The sequence below is a fragment of the Myxocyprinus asiaticus genome, chromosome 48, assembly GCF_019703515.2.
Source record: "Myxocyprinus asiaticus isolate MX2 ecotype Aquarium Trade chromosome 48, UBuf_Myxa_2, whole genome shotgun sequence".
Lineage (NCBI taxonomy): Eukaryota > Metazoa > Chordata > Actinopteri > Cypriniformes > Catostomidae > Myxocyprinus > Myxocyprinus asiaticus.
In genome coordinates, this window is record NC_059391.1 from 11,736,636 (window position 1) to 11,751,243 (window position 14,608).

Sequence of the window (14,608 nt, forward strand, 5' to 3'; positions counted from 1 at the left end):
TTGTAATGCACATACCCGTATAGGCTATAGGCTACAGTGGCCCTCAAAAGTATTTGGATGCTTAAACCACAGGTATGAATGCCACTACATTAGAAAACAAAGCACCAAACCGAATAGCATCTTTAAACGAATGATGCCTAAGAATGAACTACACTTTTCTAATTATTATTGCTACTGTATTTCCGGTACTTTTACTGGTCTGGGGTTCAGGGGATGCATGTTCAAGGAGAGTGCTGTGGGTGTAAGTCATTACAATAACCAAATGGGCATGTTCCTCTAACATTCACTAACCAGATAATGTACTTGTCTTTCTGAAATGGTTTGCTTGAAAAGTATGCTTTATCTTTCTTTAAAATAGCCACTTAGTTTGTGTAAGTGTGGCCTGCTGTTACATTTAAAAATTAAATACAAAGAATACTTAAAAAAAAAATAAAAATAAAAAAAAAAAATTTGTTCATCATTGGCAATTATTGCTGTTGGAAGGTGAGTAGTATTGTTGGACATCTCAATAAAACACTTCTCACAATAGAAACATTTTTCCTGGCCAACATACTGCAGTTGCATCCAATTACAATAGTTGCGATAAGCTATTTTAAGCCATTCTGAAGATTCTCAACTGGATTATGAAGGACGGGGCTTTGACTTTTTTCTTGGTGTCAAGCCACTCTAGTTGCCGCCATATCACCCTGCAGCTCTTGCCTTGGTTGCCCACTATATAAGCAGGGTTTAGCCTGGCCAGTACCTGGATGGGAGACCTCCTCGGAAAACTAAGGTTGCTGCTGGAAGAGGTATTAGGGAGGCCAGCAGGGGGTGCTCACCCTGTGGTCTGTGTGGGTCCTAATGCCCCGGTATAGTGACAGGGACACTATACTCTAAAAAGGCATCGTCTTTCGGATGAGACGTTAAAACAAGGTCCTGACCCTCTGTGGTCATTAAAAATCCCAGCGCACTTCTCGTAAAGAGTAAGGGTGTAACCCTGGTGTCCTGGCCAAAATCGACCCATTGGCCCTTCTCAATCATGGCCTCCTAATAATCCCCATTGATTAATTGGCTCTATAACTCTACTCTCTCCTCTCCACCAATAGCTGGTGTGTGGTGGGCTTCTGGCACATTATGGCTGCTGTCGCATCATCCAGGTGGATGCTGCAAAATGGTGGTGGTTGAGGAGATTCCCCTTATACTATGTAAAGTGCTTTGAGTGCCTAGAAAAGCACTATATAAATGTAAGAAATTAGTGTGGTTTTTGCTGTGTTCAGGGTCATTGTCCTGTTGCAGAAAAATATCCCCCAAAATGATGCTGCTGTACTGCAGTGTAGGGATGGTGTTCTAAGTTTCATTAGTTGACTTATGGTTTAAACACTTAGAATTGAGGCCAAAAAGGTACTTATTTGATACTTTTAATATCTAAATATATATTTTTAACAAATTAGGCTTTCTTTTTGCAACCCTTTGTACAGTCTAGATGTATTAAATGTGTAGGCTATATATTGTTATATAAATATAAACTGTTATTGTTATAACAGCACTTTATATTATATTTTGTCTTATAGGACAATTTTATTTGGCAATAAAGGATTTCGAAGGGTGAAATTATGTTTGGGAGGACCAGGACAGTGATCCACAATTAAATCTGTAGCGACCTCAGTGAAAAACTATGTAATTACCAGCAGAGAGCGTCAGAGTGTACTGAATATGTGAGCGCTCAATCCATAGGGTCTCCTTTTTTTTAATTGCAAAGTGTTTTTTATTGATTGATTGATTGGTTGATTGATTTTCCTATCAACAAACATCAATAATTAATAGATCTTTTCCCCAAAGAGTTTATCATAGAGGCCTAATAAAACCATTCAAATACAAATCAAGAAAATCATGATGACAGCCCAGATAGCTTGTAAATATGGAGACAGTAATATTTACTACAGGCCAATGCATTATTATAACAATTTAATTAAATTCAATTAAATGTCACGTCATTAATTGCATTGTCGAATTGGTAACACAGCTCACTGTAATTTGAATTTCTAAAAATGATTAATCGAATAGGTAATTAGTGTTTGACTCATCTCAAAAATGTGACAAATTGCAGTGACACATTCGTTGCTGTACTTTTTTGGATATTGCTGCCCCCTTCGGCATATCGTGGCCCCGTTTCGCGGCCGGCCCACCGGGAAAAGTCCCGGTTCTCCCCATATATATATATATATATATATATATATATATATATATATATATATATATATATATATATATATATATATAAACATTTATTCAAGTTTTATTAATTTAATTTTGTTAAAGTAAACATCTATTCCAAAAACTCAATTCAGTTTGATGGAATTTTGTTCTGAAATTGAAATGCGTATTTTTTAAAAAATAGGTAAAAATATTTTTGGAGGGTATTATTATGAAAAACAATATTTCGATTTTTTTGTATTATTATAATGAAAAGAAAAACGAAAAAAAAAAAAACATTGGCAAAATGTTTAAATTAATAACTGTGTTTTCATAAAAAGCGGACATTTAATTATTATATATATAAGAACTTTTTTTTATTCATTTCATTAATCTTGATGGACAGCTGTCTTCAGGCGGAGGACGGAGTCTGGAACTCATTCATTACGTCATTTAAGAGGCGTGAGAGAGATGTGGGCGGAGTCTATAGCTCCTTACGTCATTCTTCAGGGAGGTGGGCGTGTCTTGGCTGCCACTGCTGCATCTGTGAATGACATGAGGATGTGAGAGAATACAGCGACAGCGAGACGGACGGGGGGTGTCTCGGCTAGGTGCTTTTATAGCCATTCGTCAGCGGACTGATATATGAACGATGAGGAATACAATAAGGACTTACTGAGGAACGGTAAGTTCACGTCTTTCGGTTTAAGTAAATAAGTAAATAAGTAAATAAGTAAATAAGATTCGCATAAGGCTGTATCAATGCGCACCCGGGGCAGGTGCACCTGTATTTCTGTAGGCTACGTGCCTGGACCGCTATACGGCGCATCTTGCGGGTGTACAATGTTTTTTTTTTTTTTCTTCTTCTTCCCGATTTGTGTCAGGTTTGAACAAAGGGACTTGGGTTTTTAAATAAATAGCCGATTATGTTAGTGAATCCGAGGTAAGGGCGTCTTTCCAGAGCATTACCAAAAAATGCTTTGCGATATGATTGGGGATTGAATTGTCTTTGTCTCTGGACATTATATGACTATATATCAGTATGGGCTGGGACTGTTGCGTAACAGTGCTGACAAGAAATACCCGTTCATGGATTAAAAATAAAAACCAAATGTATTATATTTGATGTAAGAGGATGGTGATAAATGATTCAGTGTTGTTGGAAATATTCTCGTTCATTGCTTCTGTACGCACGCAGAAATCAGCGTGCCCCGGTTGATCTATGTCAGAAATGCTCTTTGGTTATTCAGTCTATAGATGCTTTTATATATTGCCTACTTTGCAGGTGCTATAGCTGTAGTTACCTGTAAACAGCACATCTAGAGCAGACCTGACTCTAAGCTATCTTCCAAAGGTGCGTTTAGGCCCTTAGCTGGGCAATAGGGGGCTCAGTATTTACTTTTTCTTTTATTTGCGCTTTGGCTTAAGTTGATTTAGGAGATATAGTGGATTTTTCCTGCCTTCAGGAATATTGTGACATGTGTTGCTGGCCAAAAGAACAAGTGGTTTTGTAAAATGTTTTAATGACATATGATTATGATGATCTATACAAGGGTTTTCAACCTTTACAGACCCAGAGACCCTCATCCAGACACTTAGCCCACCCAGGGACCCCTAATAATAATAATAAAAAAAATTGCTTGATTTTCATGGTAACACTTTATGACAACTTTCATTAATAACACTAACAAACATTATTACTGTATAATGCTAAACATATGATATGATAAATGTACACACTTGCACATAAAGTTTGATTGATATGTTTGTTTGTTTGTTTGTTTGTTTGTTTTTAACAGAAGGACTATTTGCACTAACTATTTGCACTTAACCATGGTTAATTTTTGTAAGGGATGGCTGGGGTTAGGTTTAGGGTAGGGGTTGGTATAGGGTGTCTTTTGGACTCTAAATAAACACAATAAACATGCTGCAGTGATGCCACTGTAAATTATTAAGGGTGCAAATAGTATCTGCCACTATTTGCACTTAGTGCAATGAAGATGCTTTTGGGTGCTATTTAAACTTATTGCAAATAGCCTCTGTCTTTTTTTAATGTATTTAAAGAAAACTCTATTTGTTTTATATCCATATACAGGCAAAAACTTCAAAGACCCCCCAGGGGTTGAAACTCCATCGAAAGGTATATTGTCATTAACCATATGCATATGTGTGTCAAAATAGACACAGAAGAAATCTAAATACTTATTCTTTTTAAAACAATTTTTATTTATTTATTTATTTTTTAAGAAAATTAACTGTAAAGATCTGTTTGTTAATGGATGCTTTTATTCACTTATGAACATTTTCAAACAAATTGAAAATTGAGGTGTTTTTGGGTGACAGTATGAAAAAGGTTGTACAACAGAAATATGGTCAATTTCCATGTTTTGTGGGAAAATATACAAAGTCTCAATAACTGTACCCACCCACACAAACACACACATATAAGTGCAATGGACTAAAATGAAAGTTTTGAAAAGTCAGTCCAAATGTTCAACAAAACCTTAATTAAGAAACACCTGGAGTGCCAGATGAAAAGACCACTTCATGTAACAATTATAGTAAAAAAGTAGATGACTATCATTTTTGTCCCACATATGCATTTTAGGATTAAATAAGACCATCACTTATGTTATGATACAATAATTTATTGCTTTGGTTTCTTAAAAAAGCCTATGAGTTCTAGAAGTTATTAAATGTAGGCTTGAATTCAGGCTTGGCCTCTATCACGCACTTGTCCAAATGTTTTAGCATCAGACAGCACCCGCAAGATCATTGGATGACTTGTTGACACATTTAGGCCCAATGAATCATTTGATTTTTTTTCTTTTGCTTATTAAAAACATGTCTGTTAGGGGAGATTTTCACACATTTTAAGGGAGACATTTCTGGCAATGCACCAAGTCCTCTATTGTGGAGAAAGGTTTTATATCCTGTAGGTCAGTTGCCTCCATCTCCTTGTTTTGTCTTTGACCATTCAGTCATGTTGATTGTGCGATATAAAAAAAAAAAAAACACCTGAATGATCAAGCAATATTAATTTGTAATACTGCAATAAAAAATACAGCCCTGCAAAGTTTTACAGGTATAGCTCCCCCCATCATTATTTACTCACTCTCACTTTGTTTCAACCCTGTATGACTTGGAATGTAGCATATTAATCTATGAAGAATTTTTTGTGGCCTTTTTATTTGCATTTGATGAAAGTGAATGAAGAATTAAAACACAAAAAGGAACCATAAAATAATTATTAAAGACTTGTGCACTTTATAAGTCTTCTAAAGCCATACAATAGTGATTGTGTAAGGAACAGAGCAAAATCAAAGTTATTATTCACTAATAATCTTTGTCTCCAGTGTAATGTTAACTGTTTTGACTGGATAAGTAGAGCATTCAACATGAGAACTGGATCAAACTAATTGGTAAACAAATCAGTTTTATGAACTGGATTCATCGATTAATTGAAAAGATCCAACTCAAAGGAGATTTGTTCATGAATGTTTCAGTGAGATCCAGGGTGGATGTCAAGATTTTCAGTAAATAATTACTTAACTTTTGGCCTGTTCTTAACACAGTCCCTACCGTTTGTCTTCAGAAGACAAAAAATATAGGTCACAAGTAGTATGGACAACTTTTTTTTGTATCTTGACAGCCCTAGTCCTCATTTACTTTCATTATATGCAAAAGAGTGTAGATATTTTTCATAAATTTTCCTTTTGTGTTCCACAGAAGAAAGAAGGCCATAAATATTTGGAAAGACATAAGGGTGAGAAAATAATGAGAGAATTTTCTCTAACTATCCATTTAATATTGACCCATAATTTGAGCCGACAGCCTTAAACCCTACCAGGGACTTGATGTTAAACTCTGGAAATGACAGAGAGATACAGTAGATAGAGACAGAGAAATGTTATTCATCTCTGAGGGGAACTTAGAAAAGGCCCAACAAGTCCCACCGAGATGCGATAAATGCGACACATTGCCTCCCAAGCATGAAACTGCATTCCATAGCACTCGCAATAGACAAGCTGCCCTCTTTCAAAGGCAGAAAGGCCTCTCTGATTGTTGTGTCATCTTATTAAATGTCTGGCCAAAGTGGGTGGCATAAAAGAGCAAATATGACCTTGACCCGACTGTTTCAGATGCTGTCAAACAGTCCTGCATGCCCCCCTTTGTCCCAATATGCAGGAATCCAAGCTTCTAAAAGAGAAAGGAAAATGGTTTGGAGACAGATGGAACAACCAGGGCAAGGCACCAAAGCGGAAACCCAGGGTCAATGCAGCCACTGAGGTCCTGTGTGCGGCGGGGCACCAGGGGACAATGTTTGGCAATTGATCAGTGGCTACATGCAATTCTGTCCATGTCACAAGCACTTCACCAGCTGAAAGGCTCAGTGGAACTGATGTCATGTAGTTCAGCCTGGCAGTCTGCTCAACACGCTGACATAAGATTATATATTACAGTGAGATTCAAACTCTTCGTTTAATTTAGTTTTTTTACTGATTTTCTTTGATACATTTATTTGTTTTGTTTTTAATGGTGGATCTTGAGGTTTAAGGGTTATGTGCTTAAAAACTATCAAAAACGTTTTATACACTTTGCAGTACAGTAATTCCCCACTGTAAGAAAGCATCTACCAAGAACACATGTAAATGTTATCAAGTGTAATTAAGCGAGGGACAATTGTACTGCACATTTTGCTCATTTATCTTTGCTTAATGTTTTTCCTTAAAATGTAATTGGTGGTGTTTGCTAAGGCAAGATTCACTGTTGCAGTTGCTCATACCCAGAAATATTAAGCTCTGTGTTACTTTTGTGCTATTTCATTTCTAATGTTTAGATAGAAAACCCTAGCAACCACCTAGAACACCCTAGCAACCACCTAGCACCCATCTTGAACACCTCAGCAACCACCTAGCTCTCATTCAGAACACCCTATCAACCACCTAGAACACCCTTTGCAACCACCTAGAACACCCTTAGCAACTACCCAAAACACCCTAGCAACCACTTAGAGCCCACAGAGAACACACTAGCAACCACCTAGCACCCATCCAGAACACCTTGGCAACCACATAGAATCCACCCAGATCACCCTAGCAACCATCTAGAATTCAGTCATAACACCCAAGCAACCATCTAGCACCTAGAACACTCTATTGAGCATCAAGAATACATCCAGAACACCCTAATAACCACTCATCAACCACCCTGAACACCCTAGCAACCACCTAGCACCCATCCAGAACACTGTAGCATCATGACAGTGAGTTCTGCATGGGCAAACCACACATTTTATCATATACACATACTAAAAATGTTAAAGCCTAGTGCCATAAAGCATCACAAACTCTTTATTTAGATTAGGCAATATTTAGAGAATGAAAATAAAAGTGGTTTAAATATAGAACTGAACAGCAGTTTTAATAAGTATTCTCCATTTAGCTTGTAGGAAAGTGGTGTTGTCCTCTTTTGAGAGTTTTGTGGCTGTGTAAAGATGATCAAGTCCATTGTGTTGCTCAAATGAGATAACAAAGCAAGCTCATCCCATCAAAGCAGAAGCTGGCTGTTTTATTTTTTCAATAGCATTCCATCTGCCTCCCACCTCATTTTCCAAAAGTTTTAGTCCTTGAGATGAGATGAAATGAGTCAAGTGGCCCACAGCAATCAGTGCTCAATCACTGGACTGACTCCTTTGAAGTGCTACCCACTCCCTCCGCGGCTCCACAGGTGGGGAAGCAATGTTAAGTGGTCTGTCCGCAGGCGGAGAGAGGTCACCCAGAGGGTGAAAGGGATTGTCGGGAGGAGTGGTCCAGAGAAAGAGGGATTTAAATATATAGGAAGGAGGTTGAAAAAGGGTTGTGCGGGTCAGAGAGTAGTTTTCTTGATGGGGCGGGTTACTCTCTGATGATCTCCGTCATTCACGCTATCGATCTCTCTCTTCCACTGTAATCTTGGGGTTAGCGTCTATACTGATTGTCAGGCCATGCATATGGTGAATACCTCGCTCAGATCAAGAAATCAAGAAAAAGCTCATCCCAAATGTAATGAAAATGTAGAGTTTTGTGACGATCTTCAGAATTGCTCTGGAACTTTTAAAATTTGAGTTGTTGAAGTATTTTTAGAATTCTTGAATGACAGCTCAAAACTTGAGTAGGGGTGAAAATAATGCATCAATCTGACAATGAAAATTCAATGCATTAATTCGGAACATACTGTAATAATCAATTATAATACTTTAATACTACCTAATGTATTGCATAGTCATTTCTTATCCAAAATAAAATTCTTGAGCCTGTAAAAGTAAAACCTGGTGTATTATATATGTCAATAATTCACTATGGTGAAAACTGTTCCTCTAGGTACTGTACATTTGTGTCTGTGATATATTTTTGGAAATAACTTTGAATCAATTCATTTAATCAAATTGAACCAAATTGTGAGTAAAATGTCAGATTTCATGATGCATCGCATCCAGGATCTAAAATTAACCTTTTACCAATGGTAGGTGAAATTAGAAATTTTACCAGCCATAAATACTATATTTCTTACTGGCCATTTCAATTTCTAAACTGTCTCCATCTCACAGTGAAATTGCACCAGTCACAAAAACACGAAGACACATGATATATTTTTTCCTCATATTTTAGTTTTGGTGGCATAATATGAGAAATAACCACTTATGTATGCATGGAGTTCTGGAGAGAAAAAAAAATTAGACACCCTCGATAAACATTTTATTTTCTTGTCATGAAGCCAATTTCTACCAGTGGCGATTCCTTAGCAAAGAAAAGAAAAAGCAAAGCCTTTTCTGCTGGTGTAACATGTCTAATACATAAATATTTTTTCATCCTTTCATTCTCATTGACCTTTTTGCCTATGTATTTACAATCGCTTTACACTCCTAATTAATCAACAAATGAAAAATGTATCCAATCAGAATTTATTCCTCGATGCTTACAAGCAAAGTGTGACAACTGTTTCACAAATCGCATGCCTGAAGCCATGCTCCTTAGCCGAAGCAGCACGTAAGTCTGAGCTCCACCCTGTCAGGCCTTCAGAATTCCACAGAATTCCTCAACAGTGTAAGTGAATGGGCATCTAAAGTCGGATTGTCAGATTCATCATCCAATCAGATTGATTTATTTGTTCTTGTGGGTGTGGTCTTTAGGATATGTCCCAGTCCAGGCCTGCTAGCTGGCCTTGAGTGACGCAATCACTCTTTAAGTGATGTACGTAATTTGAAAGCGTGAGATCTTGCTGACGAGTCGGCTGTCATCACTGCTGGTATTGCCATTGAGAAAGAGATCCTTATGGATTTAAAAACCTGAGATGTTCTGCATGATCATGCGATTGATTAATTAAACATGAATGGAGGACTGATTTTCACTTCAAGCAAATTGGTAAGTGCTTTTTGCATTGTTATAGCAACATCAGGAGTTTTCTAAGTGTAAATTAAGCTGCTTGAGCATTCAGTGTTGGATCAAGTTTTGAAAAGTAATCGTGTACCCTGATGAAACAAAATTTGTTGCAAGCAAAATTTAAATCGCAAATATTATTAGAGAGCTTTTTCTTGGTATTAGACCTCCCTGGTTCTGGCTTTCGTACGTGGACATATTTGTAACATTTCAGCTGGTATTATTAGTTGACTGCCTCGTAATATATGATAGGCATACAATGTCTTATTCATTATGAAACTGAAGGCCTAGAATTAAAATGTACAGTCCGCGGCTGATTTCTACACGTATTTGGTGTTCATTTTGGACCTTGACTGCATGACAAAAAAGTAATTGGATTAAATCTTTGTCATGGTAAATATATACACTCCTAGTACTGAGATAAATGCCCAGGGGTATGATTTTTACCTTATCTGAAATATTTTTGTTGTTCCTTGTTACAATACTGAAGCTACACCTGTCATTGAGAATCCTGTATCAGGATATCAACCAGCATCATTCCGAAAGAGTCATAGTGAGGATCTGTGGGATTTTATAGGTCAAGGTGAGATCTCTGAAATTTCAAGGCTGAAATCCATGAGGTCACTAACCAGTGTATATAAATCCCACTTTATCCCAGGGAAAATCAGCGACGATTCTGAGAACTTGTTAAAAACCCGGCAAAACCTCGAGGAAGGAAAACTTGGCAGAACTCAAATATTTATTTAGATGTTTGTGTGTATGATGATTGGCAGTCTGTATGAAAATTTCATTATAACTCTTCCACTAAGAAAAATGACACACGAGCTTTACCTGCAGGCATTTGCTATTTAAAGAATTGTATTCAGGGCGGCATTACATGATTTGACTTTTTTTAAGAGTCTCAAAGATGACATCTATTACATAAAAATACACACAAGTAATGATCCTTTTAAAAGGCACACTTCAACTGATTTGAATGCAGTGTAGGGCAAGCTACTCAAAAAAATTTAGCTAGCTAAGCTTCCAATTACTTAACAGAAAAGTCAGTTAAGCTAAGCTGAAAGCTAAACTTAAGAGAAAGTAGCAAGTTACACTACATACCAAAAGCAGCTTGCTACATTTAAGGTAGATCTTCTTTTTTTTTTTTTTTTTTCAACCAGATGCACAGAAAATACTGTCATAGACAAAGCATCTAAAAAACTTATTCACATGATGTTTATTAAAGCCATGGCATATGATAGTATTGTACAGTGCAGTACAGTAGCCCACAAAATAAAATGTACACTCACTGAGCACTTTGTTTGGAACACTATGGCCCTAGTAAAATGCCCGATGTGGTCTTCTGCTGTTGTAGCACATCCGCCTCAAAGTTTGATGTGTTGTGCATTCTGAGATGCTATTCTGCTCACTACAATTGTACAGAGCGGTTATTTGAGTTACCGTTGCCTTTCTGTCAGCTCGAACCAGTCTGGCCATTCTCTGTTGACCTCTCTCATCAACAAGGTGTTTCCGTCCGCAGAACTGCCACTCACTGGATGTTTTTTTGTTTTGTTTTTAGCACTATTCTTAGTAAATTCTAGAGACTATTGTGCGTGAAAATCCCAGGAGATCAGTGGTTACAGAAATACTCAAACCAGCCCATCTGGCACCAACAGTCAAGCCATGGTCAAAATCACTGAGATCACATTTTTTCCCCCCATTCTGATGGTTGATGTGAACATTAACTGAAGCTCCTGACCCAGTATCTGTATGATTTTATGCATTGCACTGCTGCCACATGATTGGCTGATTAGATAATCTCATGAATAAGTAGGTGTACAGGTGTTTTTAATAAAGTGCTCAGTGAGTGTATGTGCATGAAAAAAAAAAGTAAATTCATATTTATACTATTACCTGTACAAACCCATACATATTTAAACACAGTTTTCTTTGTAAATTCCTGTATAAAACAACTCTGTGTACATACTGTATACTATTAATCTTATTAATTCTGTGTCTAGCTGTTGTATTTCTGTATGTACTGGAGGCTACAGTTCCGAGGCCAAATAGACCTTATTCACACTAGCGCCATCTTTGATTTTTGAAGGGAATGACAACGGGGCTGTGAGGGATAGACATACAGTCTCTTCAATAGGCTGTACTGCAGTTTAAAGTGTTTTTGGATCATTCTGTGGACAAAACATTGATAAAATATCTGCACAAGAACATTCAGTATACAAAGAACTCCAGACAACATGAGCTGTGGAAAATCAGATATGATCAAGAAGCTTTTTACAGCTTTATACCGTGCGTGCCATTGAACTTCAATATCTGATGGTATCAGATGGTAATACCATGGTACTTTGATATACCACCAAACTACCATATTTATGCACCATTCCGTATTTAAATGGTTCTTCAAAGTACTTCAAAGTATACATTACCATGGTACTGCTATTGTACTTTGATGTATGATTACCATATTCATTAACTTTTTTATTTGCATAGTGCTCCCAGGTAATTGTATACTGTATGTCCAAAGAACATGGTAATGCCATGGTACTTTTTTTCCCTGTAGGCTACTAAGTGTTTTGATACTCTTTTGGTTGGAAAATGTCTTTACCTGCAGTAGACGTTCACAGCAGACGTGTGAACTTAATGACATTCATCACTGGCAAACGATATGATGCATTTGCAGGTTTGGTTTCCACTGATTGTGGATAAATATCCACTGCATTCAGATTCAGATCGCTTTGCTATCATACTTGATCAGTTCATTGTAAAAAAATGACTCAAACGAGCGATTCATTTCTTTAGATTCATCTTTAGTTCTGATTCAAAACTGGCGACAGACAGTAAACACCGGGTACACTGCATGATTTTGCAGTGTAGCTATTATCAACGCTACGCCGCTGCCTAATCAAAAATATAGTGTAACACAGTTCAATGGAAAGGAGGAGGTGAGAACCGGCTTGATAATATAAATGATAGTTTAATGATAAACTTAACCAATAAGACAAACACACACACAGGTGTTGGACAGCTGTCCGTAACTCTCTTTCTCTGTCACACTGCCGTCTACAGTCGGCCTTATCCCTCTCGGGCTTAATCAGCCTAATTAGGGGCCGGGTGTGCGGAATCACGACCCGGCCCTGCCCTCCGCCCTGCCACATATAACTTCGCTAATGAAAAGCTACTTGATTTAAAAACTAGCGAAGCTACCACCTCGCTACTGAGAAATGTAATTAAGCTAATCTCTTCGCTGTTCGTCCCAAAGCTACTGCCCATCACTGTTTGAATGTATACTTCGACTAACTTTGATATTGTTAAGGCCAGTGGTTCTTAACTGGTGGTTTGTGACCAAAAGTAGGTAGCAGGTCTGTTCTGAAAGGGTTGCAGATAGCAGGGTTATAAACAAGGCTAAATTCAAATAATAAAATACAACTAACCATATACAGTAATATTGCTTATTTAGGCTAGCAAAATAAATGGGCTGATCAACTTTAAAAAGGGAGGAGAAAACGCTTCCCATATGTTTTGTTGTTGATGTCAAAGGTCTTAACTTTTTTGGTGAGAAATGTTGTTTCAGTAGTTCGCAAGTTAATGTAATCCTGCAGTGAGGATAGCGTAAACATATGTGGCTTGCTGTCCCTGGTGGACGGCTCGAGGTTCGAGACTTGACCTGAGCTCGAATGCCCCGTCGGACTGGATTAGTATTGATGGAATAGATAGGATGAGATGGGGAGGTGGTGGGATGCCGGAAACTCTCACTGCTACGTAGAGGTAAGCAGCTGTTTATATACTCTTACTTTGGCTGTGTGATTGGTCGGATTAAATTAACTTGCTCTTCCCGAACTTTGTTAATAAAACACCATTTTGTGTGGTGAATTATTGGCTGCCGTGAACATGAAACCATAGAAATACAAGACATTTAGAAACCAAACACTCAAATTATAAAGACTAGCTAGTTTAAAAAAAACTTTTCTCATGATAATTGATTCACAATGTAAAGATGTTCATAATGTTTCCTTTAACCATTTTGGAATGAACCTTGTGATATGGCCGATATCAGGGCACGATGATGTGGTTGAGACTGTGTGGTATTACCCAAAGTAATAAGCATGTATAATGCATTTGCCATTGCTGCATGTCTCCACTGAAAGTGCCTTTCATTGCAATGCATCCATTGCAGACTAACTCATGTGCCATTCTAAGGAGATTGCATGGTTGTGTGGCTGATTTTATGCACCTGTTAGTTTTAAGTGTGGCTAAATTGCCAAATATATTATTAGAAGGGGGTTTACTTTTGCCCATATTGTGGATTCTTGTAGCTTTATCAAGAAATAACTACAATAACATGTAGGTCCGGTTGAAGGTCGGTAGAAGTCACTAACTACATTACCTAGTGGAGGTGTCCTCAAGAAATATCAGTCTGTTCTCATAAGCCTCATAAGTGATATTGTCAGGCAAACTTCAGCCTGTGACAGACAGTCTGTAGAAGCACTCAAAGTGGGGTGAGGAATCTGCACGACAGCTCTGAGACTGAACCAAGAAGAGTTGGTCTTGGAATAAGACCCTGACAGTTAAAATATGCCGCTCAATCTGACAGACATCAGGTCAGCCCAGGATGCTGTTGTGCAAGGCTGAGGAACATGCTGGAGGTGGTCAGCTGTATTTTGAGGACAGACTGAAAAGTCCTTGTGATGGAGGCCAGAAGGCGGATCAATCTGATCTTCTAAGGCAGCAGGTGATGATCTTGTTACATGTCTAGTTTTAACTGGACTTATCTGACTACCTGGTTGGCCCATAAATAAATGAAGGAAAGTAACGGTGTACATTAGAACAGCATTTTCACCCCTCCCGCAAAATTCCAAATGTCCACATAAATGCAAATATCTGTCATTCACAAAATTCCACACATAGCCCCTTTTGAATAAAGGCTGTGTAAACAGATCTAAATAATCTGGTTACTTTGATAATGCTTTCAGTTACCAACAGTGTTGTAGTCAAGACCACCTAAACCGAGACCAAGTCAAGAC

The 14,608-nt window shown here is 37.7% G+C and overlaps 1 protein-coding gene across 4 annotated transcripts in view; it reads left to right on the forward strand.

Moving 5' to 3' along the window:
- Nucleotides 1-2,707: 2,707 nt before the first annotated feature.
- Nucleotides 2,708-14,608, forward strand: part of LOC127437410 (OTU domain-containing protein 7A-like) — a 118,840-nt gene continuing 106,939 nt past the window's right edge. For 2 of the 4 annotated variants that reach the window (XM_051692284.1, XM_051692289.1), the window contains exon 1: nt 2,708-2,857. The gene's annotated coding sequence lies outside the window, so the exon portion shown is untranslated. Of the gene's footprint in view, nt 2,858-4,267; nt 4,313-14,608 lie in introns of all 4 variants that reach the window. The other 2 variants (XM_051692290.1, XM_051692285.1) reach the window with 2 other exon arrangements.